Genomic DNA, 12,724 nt, shown 5'->3' with positions numbered 1-12,724 from the left:
GGATGATCCATACAAATAAATATGAACAGTTACTTATTAGTATTTCCTCGCTTACACTGGATCCCAAGATCAGGGAAGATCTTGTGCTTTCCTCTGTTAAAACAGGCCTGAAGCATTCATTTAATTCCTTTGCCATTTTGTTATTTCTCTATATTAATCCTTCCTTCTCTCTCTCATCCTCACTAGTGTTTTCATTTTTACATACCTATAGAAGCTCTTCAAGACCATTTTCATGTTTGTCCTTTGTTTACCCTCAAACCATATTTTGTCCCTAGAAGATAGAACAGCGCAGGAACAGGCCCAATAACCCATAATGCTGTGCTGAACTAATTACGCTACGAGCGCCTAATCCCTTCTGCCCGCACGTGGCCCATATCGCTTCCACTCTCTGCATATTCACGTGCCTATCTAAGCACTTTATAAATGCTTGCTTTAACAATTTCTTTCTCATCTGTGGCAGAATTCTAAAACCCCATCTTCAGGTTTACTGTTTTTCTGCCAAATTTAATAACACTTTCCTTAAATTTAATACTTTCAATTTTTACTGTAATCTATGGTTGACCACGTTTCCTGTGGTGTTTTTGTGCCTTAAAGGAAAAAAAATGTGGCAATCATGTAAATTTTCTCTAAATGTCCACATACCTATGTCCACTGTCAAATCCTCTCATGCAGGTTCCCCATCCAGGCTGTCCCTCATTCTTGTACAATTTCAATTGCTTAAATTGAATTCTCTAGTTTCAAATTGAATTACATCACTTTCAAGCATGAGGTAACATTTTTGGCATTCTATGTCCTCTAGTACCAGATTATTAATGAGACCTTTCTCATTGTACAGTACTAACTCTGAAATAACTTGCATAGTTAATAAATTTCACAACAGAATACATTCCAGGAATTCATCCTTATTATTATTGGCCCTATTTTGATTTGTCAATGGACAGCTTTAAAACCAGCCTGCTTAAGAATCTGACAGAAAAATAGGCATTGTGAGAAACCCAGTTTACAAGGACATGGATGGACTTGGGTTACTAAAGAGTCATTGAAAGCTGAAAAGGGGAAATTAAAGCTGATTCAAGCAATGGAATTACCATAGGAACTATATTTGACAGCAAAATTCAAAAGTATCCTAAAATCCTCCTTGATAACAATTTTGGAGGCAGGCATTTACCCTACACTCAATGTTAATTCCGAGTCATGATATGTATCGCCCAGAACTCAAACTGTATAATCGGTTCCATAGTATTTGGCATGCAACTTGGTGCTAGAATCAGATATCAGAACTGATTTCTATTTATTTGTCATACATACATCAAAATTTAGCATGGAACACATTGCTTGGGTCAACAGCCAACACAAACTAAGAATGTGCTGGGGGCACCGTGCATTCTGGTGACAACATACCATGCCCACAATGTTCAGCAGAACAACACAAGCAACAACAAATTGTGCTGTGCTAGTTTACTTGGAAAATAAAGCTTTTAATTCTCAAAAGTAAGACCAAATGCCAGAAAACATCATTTTATTTTCAAACCTGACACTGGAATTTTACAGAATCACAAAGCTAAAGCAGTAAACTAGGTACAGTAGGAAGCAAGAAAAAACTTTAGTGGCAACTGAGAGACACCTGATGCAATATTCAGTAGGCTTTGTTCACATTTGCTACTTATAAAGTTTTCACAGGAACACTATTAAAAAAAACTCAATATATTTAGCAATGTTTTTGTCTTTCACATCTGAACTCACAAGCTATCATGCAACACAACAAGCAAAAAATAGCAGCAGCTATTACAGTAGTATTCGTGCCTCAAATGTCTTTCATTGCACCTGTGCATATATGTACTTCTACATATGGAAATAAACTCAACTTTGTTTTTGAGGAGCTGGGGAGAGTAGATTGGGAGCAGTGTTTATTGGGTAGGCCCATATCCAACATGTGGGAGTCACTTAAAGGCTAGCTGGTCCTAATTCACCGCCAAGAGGACCACAACCTTGTTGTAGGGTTTGGAAGCTTGAATGACTCAATGACCTAAAGACCTATGTTGGCCGGAGTCAGGGCTTTCGTGCTTTGATTCTTGGTAGGGTCACCTATGCCAGACAGGTCAAAGGGTAGATGCCAGACTAAGAGTGGTCCACTGGTCCTCCAGGTTCGGGGGTTCAGATCAGGGCCAACAGCCCTAACTGGTAAAACAAAACTGTTACAGAAACAGCAATGAAGGTTCCTTCTGTATCTGAGTACAATGTAATGCTTGAGTCTCCATCTAGGATTTCCATGGCTGACAGTAGTGAAAAACCAAGAGGAAGCTACTGATATGATGAAGGAAGCCCTGAACACTGCCAGAGATGGAGGACCTTCATGTTGCCCTTAACACCAGCAGTGTAATGGACAGTAATTAGTCACTTTTCGTCATAATTTGGGAACAACATGGTTCCTGTGAGGAAAAGAGAACAGCTTGGCAAGGTTCAGGATCCCCTGATGATGAGAATCATTTGAAATCTTATCAAAAAGAAAAAGAAAGCATATGCAAAGTTTAGGATGCTCAATTTAGATTGATGGATAGAAATGAAACAGGAGAGAACTTAAACAGGTAACCAGGAAGGATAAAAAGGGGCAAGCAATGCCATTAACAAATAGAATTGAAGAGATACCAGAGGCATTAAGAACACGAGGATTCAACCTCTCAAAGACAAAAGAGGGTATATGTGTATACATGGAGGAAATCAGGTACTCAAAGAACACTTTATATTGAGATTTACCAATCAGGACATGGATACCCTAAGGCATCTTGATATCAATGGGGTGGTGGTGTTAGGTCTCTTGTAAAGCATAAAGATGGATAAACACACAAGTTATAATGGGTTATTGAAAGAGGCAAGGGAGGAGATAGTTGGGCCCTTTACAGAGATCGTTATATCCTCTTTAGCCACAGGTGAGATTGTAGAGGTCTAGAGTTTAGTCAATGTTATTCCTCTGTTTAACCAGTTTAAACAAATTAAAAATATATAGGCTGGTGAGCCTCACATGAGAAGTAGGGAAATTATTGGAGAAGATTCTTAGAGATAGGATCTTCTCACATCTTGAAAAGCACAGACACACCAGGGATAGTCAGCAGGACTTTGGGCATTGAAGGTCATGTCCTACAAACATGACTGAGGTTTCTGAGGTGGTGACAAAGATAATTAATGAGGGTAGGGCAGGGATGTTGTCTACATGGACAAGGACCATCATGGTAGGCTGATCCAAAAAGTTAATGCATATGTGATACATGGAGACTTGGTCAATTGGATTAAATCCAATTAAATCCTCTATCTTCTATAGTTTAGTCATAGAAGATAGAGGATAATTAGAGGGGTGTTATTCTGACTGCTGCAACATACAAAATGATGGAGGAACTCAGCAGAACATCTGTGGAGGGAAATAGGCGGTCAGCATTTCAGATCAAGAGTCTACCTGAGGTCTGGGACCAGTGTTTGTCATAATTATTTGTGATCATTAATTTGGATTTTTTGGATTATTTGGATTATTTTTTAATTATTTGTATAAAAATGTAGGTGGGCTGATTAGCAAGTTCAGAGACAGCACAAACATTAGTGGAGTTGTAGAAAGTGAAGAAGGTTGTTAAAGGGCTTAGCGTGATATAGACCAGTTAGGACTATGGGTAGAAACATGACAGATGAAGGTTAATCCAGCCAAGAGGAAGTGCTCTACAAAGAATATGGTAAATGGTAGGATCCTTAGGAGATTGAAGCAGAGTGGAAAATTGAGGAGTAAGTTTTATGGTCTTTTATGATGGTCAAGAAGACATACAATATGCTTGCCTTAGGGAGGCAGATACATTAGGGACATTTAAGAAACTCTTAGATAGAGACATGGATAATAGAAAAATAGAGGGTTCTGTAGGAGGGAAGGGTCAGATTAATCTTAGTAGGTTAAAAGGTTTGTACAAGGTGGGCTAAAGAACCTGTCCTGCACTGTTCTATGATCCAAATCAGTCAGGTGCTGAGTGGTGTGTATTTAATAATATGTTGTTTACATAATTCATTACAGGCTATATATAAAAGTACTGTATGTCAATGGCAAACATCATGAAGTCACCTAAGTGGGCAGCTCACTTAAAGTAAAACAGTAAATAGACCCATAATCACCGGCTCTGTGTTTTCTTTTTGATTAGATTCTGGAGTTACAAAACATAAAGTGAAGATGAGGATGTTTTAAAATTAACCAGAGACGATGACCTACCTGTGAGAGACAGTCGAGTTTTTTTTAAAAAGCACAGCACTCTTTTTCTTTGCAAGATATGTTCAAATTTTATAAAGTGCAGCACTTTGCTTTTCTTCATAAGAGAAAAGAGACTCTTGAGTTTAAGAAGAAAGTGCAGCACAAGTCTCTTCAGAGGAGGGAGAGAGATGGTTGAGTTCAAAAAAAGGCAGAAAATAACAACATTCATGAATTCATAAACAGAGAGTACCAGATGATAATAATAATAAATTTTAAAAAGTGGAAATGGCTGGCTACATCAGAACAATAGACATATATGAATGCACAACAGATAAATGGATGTTGTATATTGAACAAATTGAGCAATATTTTGAAGTAAATGAAATAACCAATGTAAAGCGAGTACCAATGTCACTAAGTGTAAAAGGTTGAAAGGCACAGAGTTGGCTGAGAAGTTTAACTGCTTCAACCAAACCAGCCAAAAAGAAATTTGCTGTTATTGAGAAAGTAATGCAGGAACATTTAGAACCAAAACCATTGTTGACTGCAGGCACTTTAAGTTTCAGAAACACAATCAAATGAAGGGGAATCCATTTCAGCTTACATGGCCAAATTGAAGAGACTGTTTGAGCATTGCCAGTTCAGTGATAGGCTTGATGATGCACTGAAAGATAGTTTGTGGAATCTTACAAGAAGGCATTCAAAAATAGTTCCTCACATTCAAATGAGCAGTTGAAATTGCTATATCAATGTAAACAGCAGACAGAAATGCAATTGAGTTGCAATCAGAAATGCAAATGAACATGAACAAAACTGCAATGTCTAAACAAAATCTGCCTGGCTGAATAAATTATGTTTCCACTGTAGCGGGGGCTCATATACATCAGACCAATGCAGGTTAAAAAAAAATGAAACTTATAGAAAATGCAACATGTAGGACGCATACAAAGAGTAAGTCAGGCAGATAAAATAAATGGAATGTACATGAAAGTGAAAAAGATAAAAAGTCAAGTTACAGATTCAAACAGGGCATGCTATTGGTGAAAAGTCTGATACTGATGAGAATAAAACAGCATTGAGTAGCCTTGGGATTTTTAATGTGGGAACTAACAAGAGACAAGCAATATGGCATACACCAGAAGTGAACAGCAAATTAAAATGGAATTGGATGGACCCTGTTTCAGTCATTATGCAACATGAGTTTGAATATAATTTCAAAGATACTGACCTGCAGATACCTAAGAATGCAGATATCTAACTAAGAATGCAGATATCTAACTAAGAAAGTATAACGGAGAAAAGATAACTCCTGAGGGAATGACATTCATAACAGTAAAATAGTGAAATACAACAACCAACAAGACACATTGGGTTTGTATGCAGTAAAAACAAAAGGGCCAGCATTGTAGGGCCATGAATGGCTGAGACAACTATAACCTGATTAGAGATCCATCCATCATTTGCTTGCCATATCCCCTGCAACAGAGTCAACTGAAAGCAAATTGAACTTTAGCCAAAGGGTGGTGAACTTATGGAATTTGTTGCCACATGCAGCTGTGGAGGCCAGGTTGTAGGGTGTATTTAAGGCAGAGATTGATAGGTTTGTGATTGGACACGGCATCAAAGGTTACGGGGAGAAGGCCCGGAACTGGGGTTAAGGCGAAGGAAAAAGGATCAGCCACGATTGAATGGCAGAGCAGACTCGATGGGCCAGCTGGCCTAATTCTGCTCTTATGTCTTATGGTCTAAGCATCACTTACTGTGATCACACCATTGACACACAAGATTTGCACACTTGTGCTGAGAAAACTCAAGCCATGGTGGATGCCCAAAGGACTTGTCACAGCTGTGGTCCTTTTTAGGATCTTCCAATTGCTATAAAAGGCTCCTGCCAAACTTAGCTACTGTGCTCCACCCCATGAACTCATTACTACAGATCAGGAAGAAATGGCAATGGACAAAGCAGTGTGAGGTGGCTTTCCAAAAGGTACAGGAAATGGTGATATCAGTCACTGTATTTGCACATTGTCTAGTGAAGTGTGCCTGTGACATCTCACCTTATGGTATAGATGCTGTCATGTCACGTTATGACTGCTGGAAGGGAATACACCATAGTCTTTGAATCACTTTCCCTTACCGCTGCAGAGAAAAATTACACACAGATCGACAGAGCGGCCTTGAGTCTAGTTTGGGGCACAAAACATTTCAATTGGTACTTGTATGAGAGAGAGTTTACCCTCATTACTGATCATCAACTGCCAGTGTCCATTTTCAATCCCAGAAGGATGTTCCACTGACAGCAGCAGTGCAAATGCAGAGATGGGCTCTGTTTCTTGGAGAACAATCGCAAGATAGAATTCAAAGGAATGACTTATCATAGAAATGCTGATGGACTGTCCTACTTACCTTTGGAAAAAGAAATAACTGAAAAATTTACAAATGAGCACACTCCTCTTGACGTATTCTCCCTCATGCAAATCGAAGGTTTCCTTATTATGGCAGAGGTGATCCAAAGGGAAACCAGAAAGGACCACGTTGTCTCAAGTCTACCTGCCCATCCAGAATGGCTGGAATGTGCAGAAAAGATTACAGTTCAATTACATTAACCAGCTCAGGAATGAACTTTCCCTTGACAGCCATATGTGGGGGACTGAGAGTTGTACCATCCAAGTTAAGAGCTAAAGTGCTGGAGGAGCACTTGCCAGTCATCCTGTGGTAGTCAAAATGAAAGTGTTGGCTCGAAGATTTTTCTGGTGGACTAGGATAGATCAGATCGAGCAGTTTGCTATGCACTGTTCAGAATGCCAACATGTCCAGAAGATGCCAAGAGCATCTTGAAGAAGGAAGAAGAAAGGAGAAGAAAGGAGTCCAGAGCTGACAGAACCATTTCCCACAGTCCACTCCACCCTGGAGGAGGCTTCACAACCTGACATTGTTTCACAGCCACAAGTCTCATCTGCCAAGTTGAGTGACACTCCTCATCAGGAAAGGTGTTATCCCAAAAGAGTAAGAAATCCTTCACAACAATTAAACCTTTAGGCTTAAGTAACACAATTTAAAATTTACTGTGCTGTCTACATAGGAGTTGTATTAAATAGTATACAGGTTTCCCCCGCTATTCGAAGGTACAGCGTTCCTATGAAATGGTTCATAAGCCAGAATGTCATAAAGTGAAGAAGCAATTACCATTTATTTATATGGGAAAAATTTGTGAGCGTTCGCAGACCCAAAAAATAACCTACAAAATCATGCCATATGACACATAAAACCTAAAATAACAGTAACATATAGGAAAAGCAGGAATGATCTGATAAATACACAGCCTATATAAAGCAGAAATACTTCTCTGCAATCATTGCAGCACTGTCCACCGCTGCGAAAATCTCACGCAAGCACTCTTGGCAGCACTCTTGGCACAAGGTTACTCTCTCCAGTAACCTTTAAGCTATGAAGCTGCCAAATCATACCAAGTAACGCATAAATATATACAGCCTATATAAAGTAGAAATAACATATGCACAGTGTAGTTTCACTTACCGGAATCAGGAAGACAGCAAGCACATTGATGATGGTGTGTTAGGCTGAGTCGTCGGAGGTTGGGGTGGTGGGAGGTAGAGGAGACTGGGGTGTCATCTCATCATCGTCTGTTTCCATCAGAACAGGCAGGTCATCTTCTTCTATGTCTGCCTGCCTCGATGTCGAAAGTCGAGGTTCGTCGTCTGCTATGGCTCATGTGGAAGGCTTGAAAAATGACAGTATGCTTGACTGCTTAGCCTTGAGCATTTTTCTATCATACAGTTCTTTGTAAGCACTCAAACCATCCTGCAAATATGCCCTAAACCTACGTACCCCTTCAAAATTAAAGTCGTACTTTTCTGCAATCATTGTAGCATTGTCAATCGCAGCGAAAATCTCACGCAGTTGCTTCACGTTCAGTTCCTGGATGACTTCACTTTCGGTCCGTTCGCTACTGCGTTCGATTTCGATTGTTATTCTTTCCTCTTCCAGTTGCATCAGGTCTTCATCTGTCAGTTCTTGGTCATGGGATGTCAAAACCTCTTCAACATCATCTTCATCAACTTCCACAAGCCAAACTCACTTTGTCCTTACTTCGTTCACCACGATCGAAATGCTTAATTATGTCTAGTTTTATGCTAAGTGTAACACCGCTACGAGCTCTTTTAGGCTTTTCCGATACCTTAGAACTCATCTTGCTAACAGATACACAAAATAAATCAAGATAAAGCGCTGATGCTCACAGGCACGTGTTTAAGCAATGGCGGTTCCAATGCAGTTCTGGGGGAGGAGCTTGGCTGCTTGGCGCATGCGCTGCCTTTTCTTGCGCAAAGCCTTTTTCGTGCACTGCCTTTTATCGTAACAGTGAAAACAGGTAACTAATGTAGGTCTTTCGTAACAGCGAGGTTGTTAAGCGAACGTTCGAAAAACGGGGGACACCTGTACTGTGTATATAATTGGGATGCATTCTATATTGAGTTTAAGTTTATAGCTAAGCAGGGAGGAGCGTTGTGTATTTAATATTTCAGTAATATTTAAGTAACTTTGTAAATATATTGTTTGATTAAGCATTCTTTGTTGCTTACATAATTCATTATCGGTTATACGTAAAAGTACGTGAATGGCATAGGTCATTACATCACCATGTCGTAAGTGTGTACTTCACTAAAGGTAAAACAGTAAGTAGACGCATTATCCCTGCTCCACGTTTTTCTTTTGATTAGTATTTGGAGTTACAAAGTATAACACTGAGTATAAAAGTCAGTAAATAATGTTGCAGCTGCATAAAACTTTGGTTAGGCCTCATTTGGAGCATTGTGTCTAGTTCTGGTCTGGTCACCGCATTACAAAAAGGATGCGAATTAGACAGCAGCAGAGCATTAGCTACCAGGAGATGTTGCACAACCCTGGATTGTTTATGGTGGAACATCAGAAGCTGAGGGGTGGCCTGATAGAAGTGCATAAAATTAAGAGAGGCCTAGATAGGGTAGATGGTGACCCTTTTTCCCTGGGTTGAAAAATCAAATATTAGGGGACATAGCTTGAAGGTGAGATGGGGAAAGTTTAAAGGAGATTTGCGAGGCAAGTTATTTTGTACAGAACATGGTAACTGCCAGGGGATATTGTGGAAGCAATTAAGATAGCAAAATTAGAGAGGCATTTACACAGGCACTTGAAGAGGCAGGGAATTGAGTGATGTAGATCAATGTATAGGACATTGGGGTTAATTTCGATTGATATCACGGTTGGCATAGTGCTGTTCTGTTCTCAGGCCGTAAGTGATGAAGAATGAGGTGATGGGAAAGGATAAGTGACACAAATTAGAATTAAAGTACAATAATACACATTATGTGTGAAGTATTCTGATTATTTCTGCTTTATATAATATTGGACTAATGGGGGTTTTACTAATTTAGTATGCCCAGCTCACGAGTTAAATACAAGAAACTAAACATAGTTCCAAAATTAAATCTTCCTTAACTACTGGCTTTGAAAATAAATGTCTGCTCTTGCAGTGGACAACTGTTAAAAGATTAATGAAATCTAATTATGGCTGCTTTCAAAAGTTTAATTATTGTGCAATGAACCAGGACTTCTGAACCAATAATGCAAGGAAGGTCATTTACAAAGTCAACTGGTGTTGGCTTGGCCCAATGCACTGTCTTGACAGTCTCACGCAGTAGGGGGTTGGGATGATTGATCTCCAAAAACAACCACCATCTTCCTTTCTGTGATGTACAATTCTACCCCATGGAATTTCCATGCTGATACCCTTCAGTTTTACCTGCGTACCTTGATGCCATACTCAGTCAAAATCCCTCTCAATGGAAGGATTAATCACTCCCACCTCACCACTGGAATTCATTTCAAGGCTATAATAATATCTGTGGCTAACTGGTCTGACCCTATTGTTTACACCACATGGAGAGAATACAATTTACTGGATACTGGTGTCTGTAATGGTAGGGATCTTGGGAGGAAGCCAAGGTGAATCACTCTAATCAGCATCTGACCAAATGTAACTGCTAATGCTTCAGCCTCTTCTTCAGCAGTCACATGCTGGGCCCTGTCATCATAGCGGGCGGGGATGTCCTTGGAGCCTGTTTCTCCTGTTAGATGTTTAAGTAACTGCACGAGAAATGAGGGGAGGGCATGGGACTGCAGAGCTTCAATTTGACCCACTGGTTACGGGTCACTTCACTGTTTATTCAATGTTGTATTTGCTGTTTATCTCATATGTACTATACGGCAGCTTCACCACACTGATACCTCAAGTGCTTTAGGTACGCCTGGTGCTGCTACTGAATTGAATAGAATTGACTTTATTTCTCACATCCTTCACATACACGAGGAATAAAAATATTTATATTATGTCTCCATCTAAATGTGCAATGAGTGTAATTTATAATAAATAGAACAGTCAATGTAGTATAGAGTACACTCAAGTCAGCATGAGTACATCAGTCTGATGGTCTGCTGGAAGAAGCCTGTTGGTCCTGGCTTTTATGCTGCAGTACCACTTCCCGAATGGTAGCAGCTGGAATAGATTGTGGCTGGGATGGCTTGGGCTCCAGTGATCCTACGGGTCCTTTTTACACACCTGTCCTTGTAAATGTCCTGAACCATGAAGCTCTTCTGAACTCTTTCCTTGAACTGGGATCAATGTCCCAGTTAATAGTAACAGTAGAGTGAGAAATATGGAATCCATGAGGTTACATTTTCTGCTTCATCTACTGCTGTACTCTGTGCTTCATGGATGCTCCTTTTCGAGCAGCTGGCTCAGTAGAGAATGTATCCCATTTAGCACAATGAATTGCAAGACAACATGATATACAGTGTTTTCAATTTGAAGTCACACTTTATCTCCACAAGGGCTGACAGTTACTTTTACCAATTATATTATGCTCAGATGGATCTGCATAGGTAATTAGGGGAGGTCAAGTATAAGTAGGTTTGGTCTTCCTGTTAAACCTATTCATTCAATGTCACAAACTCATTCAAGCAGCTATGTCCTTCAGGACTAGGCCAGCTCCTTTGGTGGTAATGCTTCCAAGCCACTTGGAGATAAACAATGAATGTCCCCAAGAAGTGTGAGTGTGAAATGGTTCAGTCTGGTAGGTCAAATATGATGGCAGAATATAGCATTAATGGTAAGACTCTTGGTAGTGTGGAGGATCAGAGGGATCTTGGGGTCCAAGTCCATAGGACGCTCAAAGCAGCTGTGCAGGTGGACTCTGTGGTTAAGAAGGCATACAATGTATCGGCCTTCATTAATTGTGGAATTGAATTTAGGAGCCGAGAGGTAATGTTGCAGCTATATAAGACCCTGGTCAGACCCCACTTGGAGTACTGTGCTCAGTTCTGATCGCCTCACTACTGGAAGGATGTGGAAGCCTTAGAAAGGGTGCAGAGGAGATTTACAAGGATGTTGCCTGGATTGGGGAGCATGCCTTCTGAGAATAGGTTGAGTGAACTCGGCCCTTTCTCCTTGGAATGAAGGAGGATGAGAGGTGACCTGATAGAGGTGTACAAGATGATGAGAGGCATTGATCATGTGAGTAGTCAGAGGCTTTTTCCCAGGGTTGAAATGGTTGCCACAAGAGGACACAAGTTTAAGGTGCTGGGGAGTAGATACAGAGGAGATGTCAGGGGTAAGTTTTTGCGCAGAGAGTGGTGAGTACGTGGAATGGGCTGCCAGCAACGGTGGTGGAGGCGGATACGTTAAGGTCTTTTAAGAGGCTTTTAGATAGGTACATGGAGCTTAGTAAAATAGAGGGCTATAGGTAAGCCTAGTAATTTCCAAGGTAGGGACATGTTCGGCACAACTTTGTGGGCCGAAGAACCTGTATTGTGCTGTAGGTTTTCTATGTTTCTAAGAATACAGTGTGCACCTTTGCCATTTTCATTCTTTTTCCCAGGTGTTGTTCACCTTGGAAGAACAATCAATCACCAAGTGAGGGCGTATGGTAGATGGTAATTAGGCAGTTTCTTTTCTCATCTTAGTCTTAAGGCCATGAGACTTTATAAGGTCTGGAGTCAATTTTGAAGACCTCAGGTGTTACTCACTACTGCACACCTCCCTAGTGGACTGTGCTGCTGATAGAACTAGACTTAAGCAAGGCCTGTGATGGTGGTACCAGTACATTGCCTAAGGTATGATTTGGTTATAACGATTATTTCAAGTTTCTTGCAATAACTAGTCTGTAGGGCAGTGCTCCCAATTTACACACAGAACCCAAGATGTTTGTGAAAAGAACATTGCAACATTGACTGGGCTGCAAACAGTTTTCCTACATTGGAATTTGGTGCCTGGCCCAATGCCAGGTGGTTCAGTCAGTTTATTGTTTCTCTTTTTGAATATACATAATGGTTCAATTCAATGGCACGTTGGTCTATTTCAGATGGCTGACCTTGTCAGCGACAGCTGCATTCTGTAGATTAATTAAATATCATAGGCCCATTTTGTTGGTTCATCCTATTTTTTAAGACTGT

The 12,724-nt window shown here is 40.3% G+C and overlaps 1 protein-coding gene across 9 annotated transcripts in view; it reads right to left on the bottom strand.

The window, feature by feature from the left end:
• Positions 1-12,724, bottom strand: part of adam22 (ADAM metallopeptidase domain 22) — a 309,560-nt gene that overhangs the window by 170,411 nt on the left and 126,425 nt on the right. The gene's annotated exons all lie outside the window — the stretch shown is intronic.

This window comes from Hemitrygon akajei, chromosome 8, assembly GCF_048418815.1.
Source record: "Hemitrygon akajei chromosome 8, sHemAka1.3, whole genome shotgun sequence".
NCBI lineage: Eukaryota > Metazoa > Chordata > Chondrichthyes > Myliobatiformes > Dasyatidae > Hemitrygon > Hemitrygon akajei.
The sequence above is the reverse complement of the archived record's forward strand: the minus strand, read 5'-3'. Positions and strand labels throughout refer to the sequence as shown.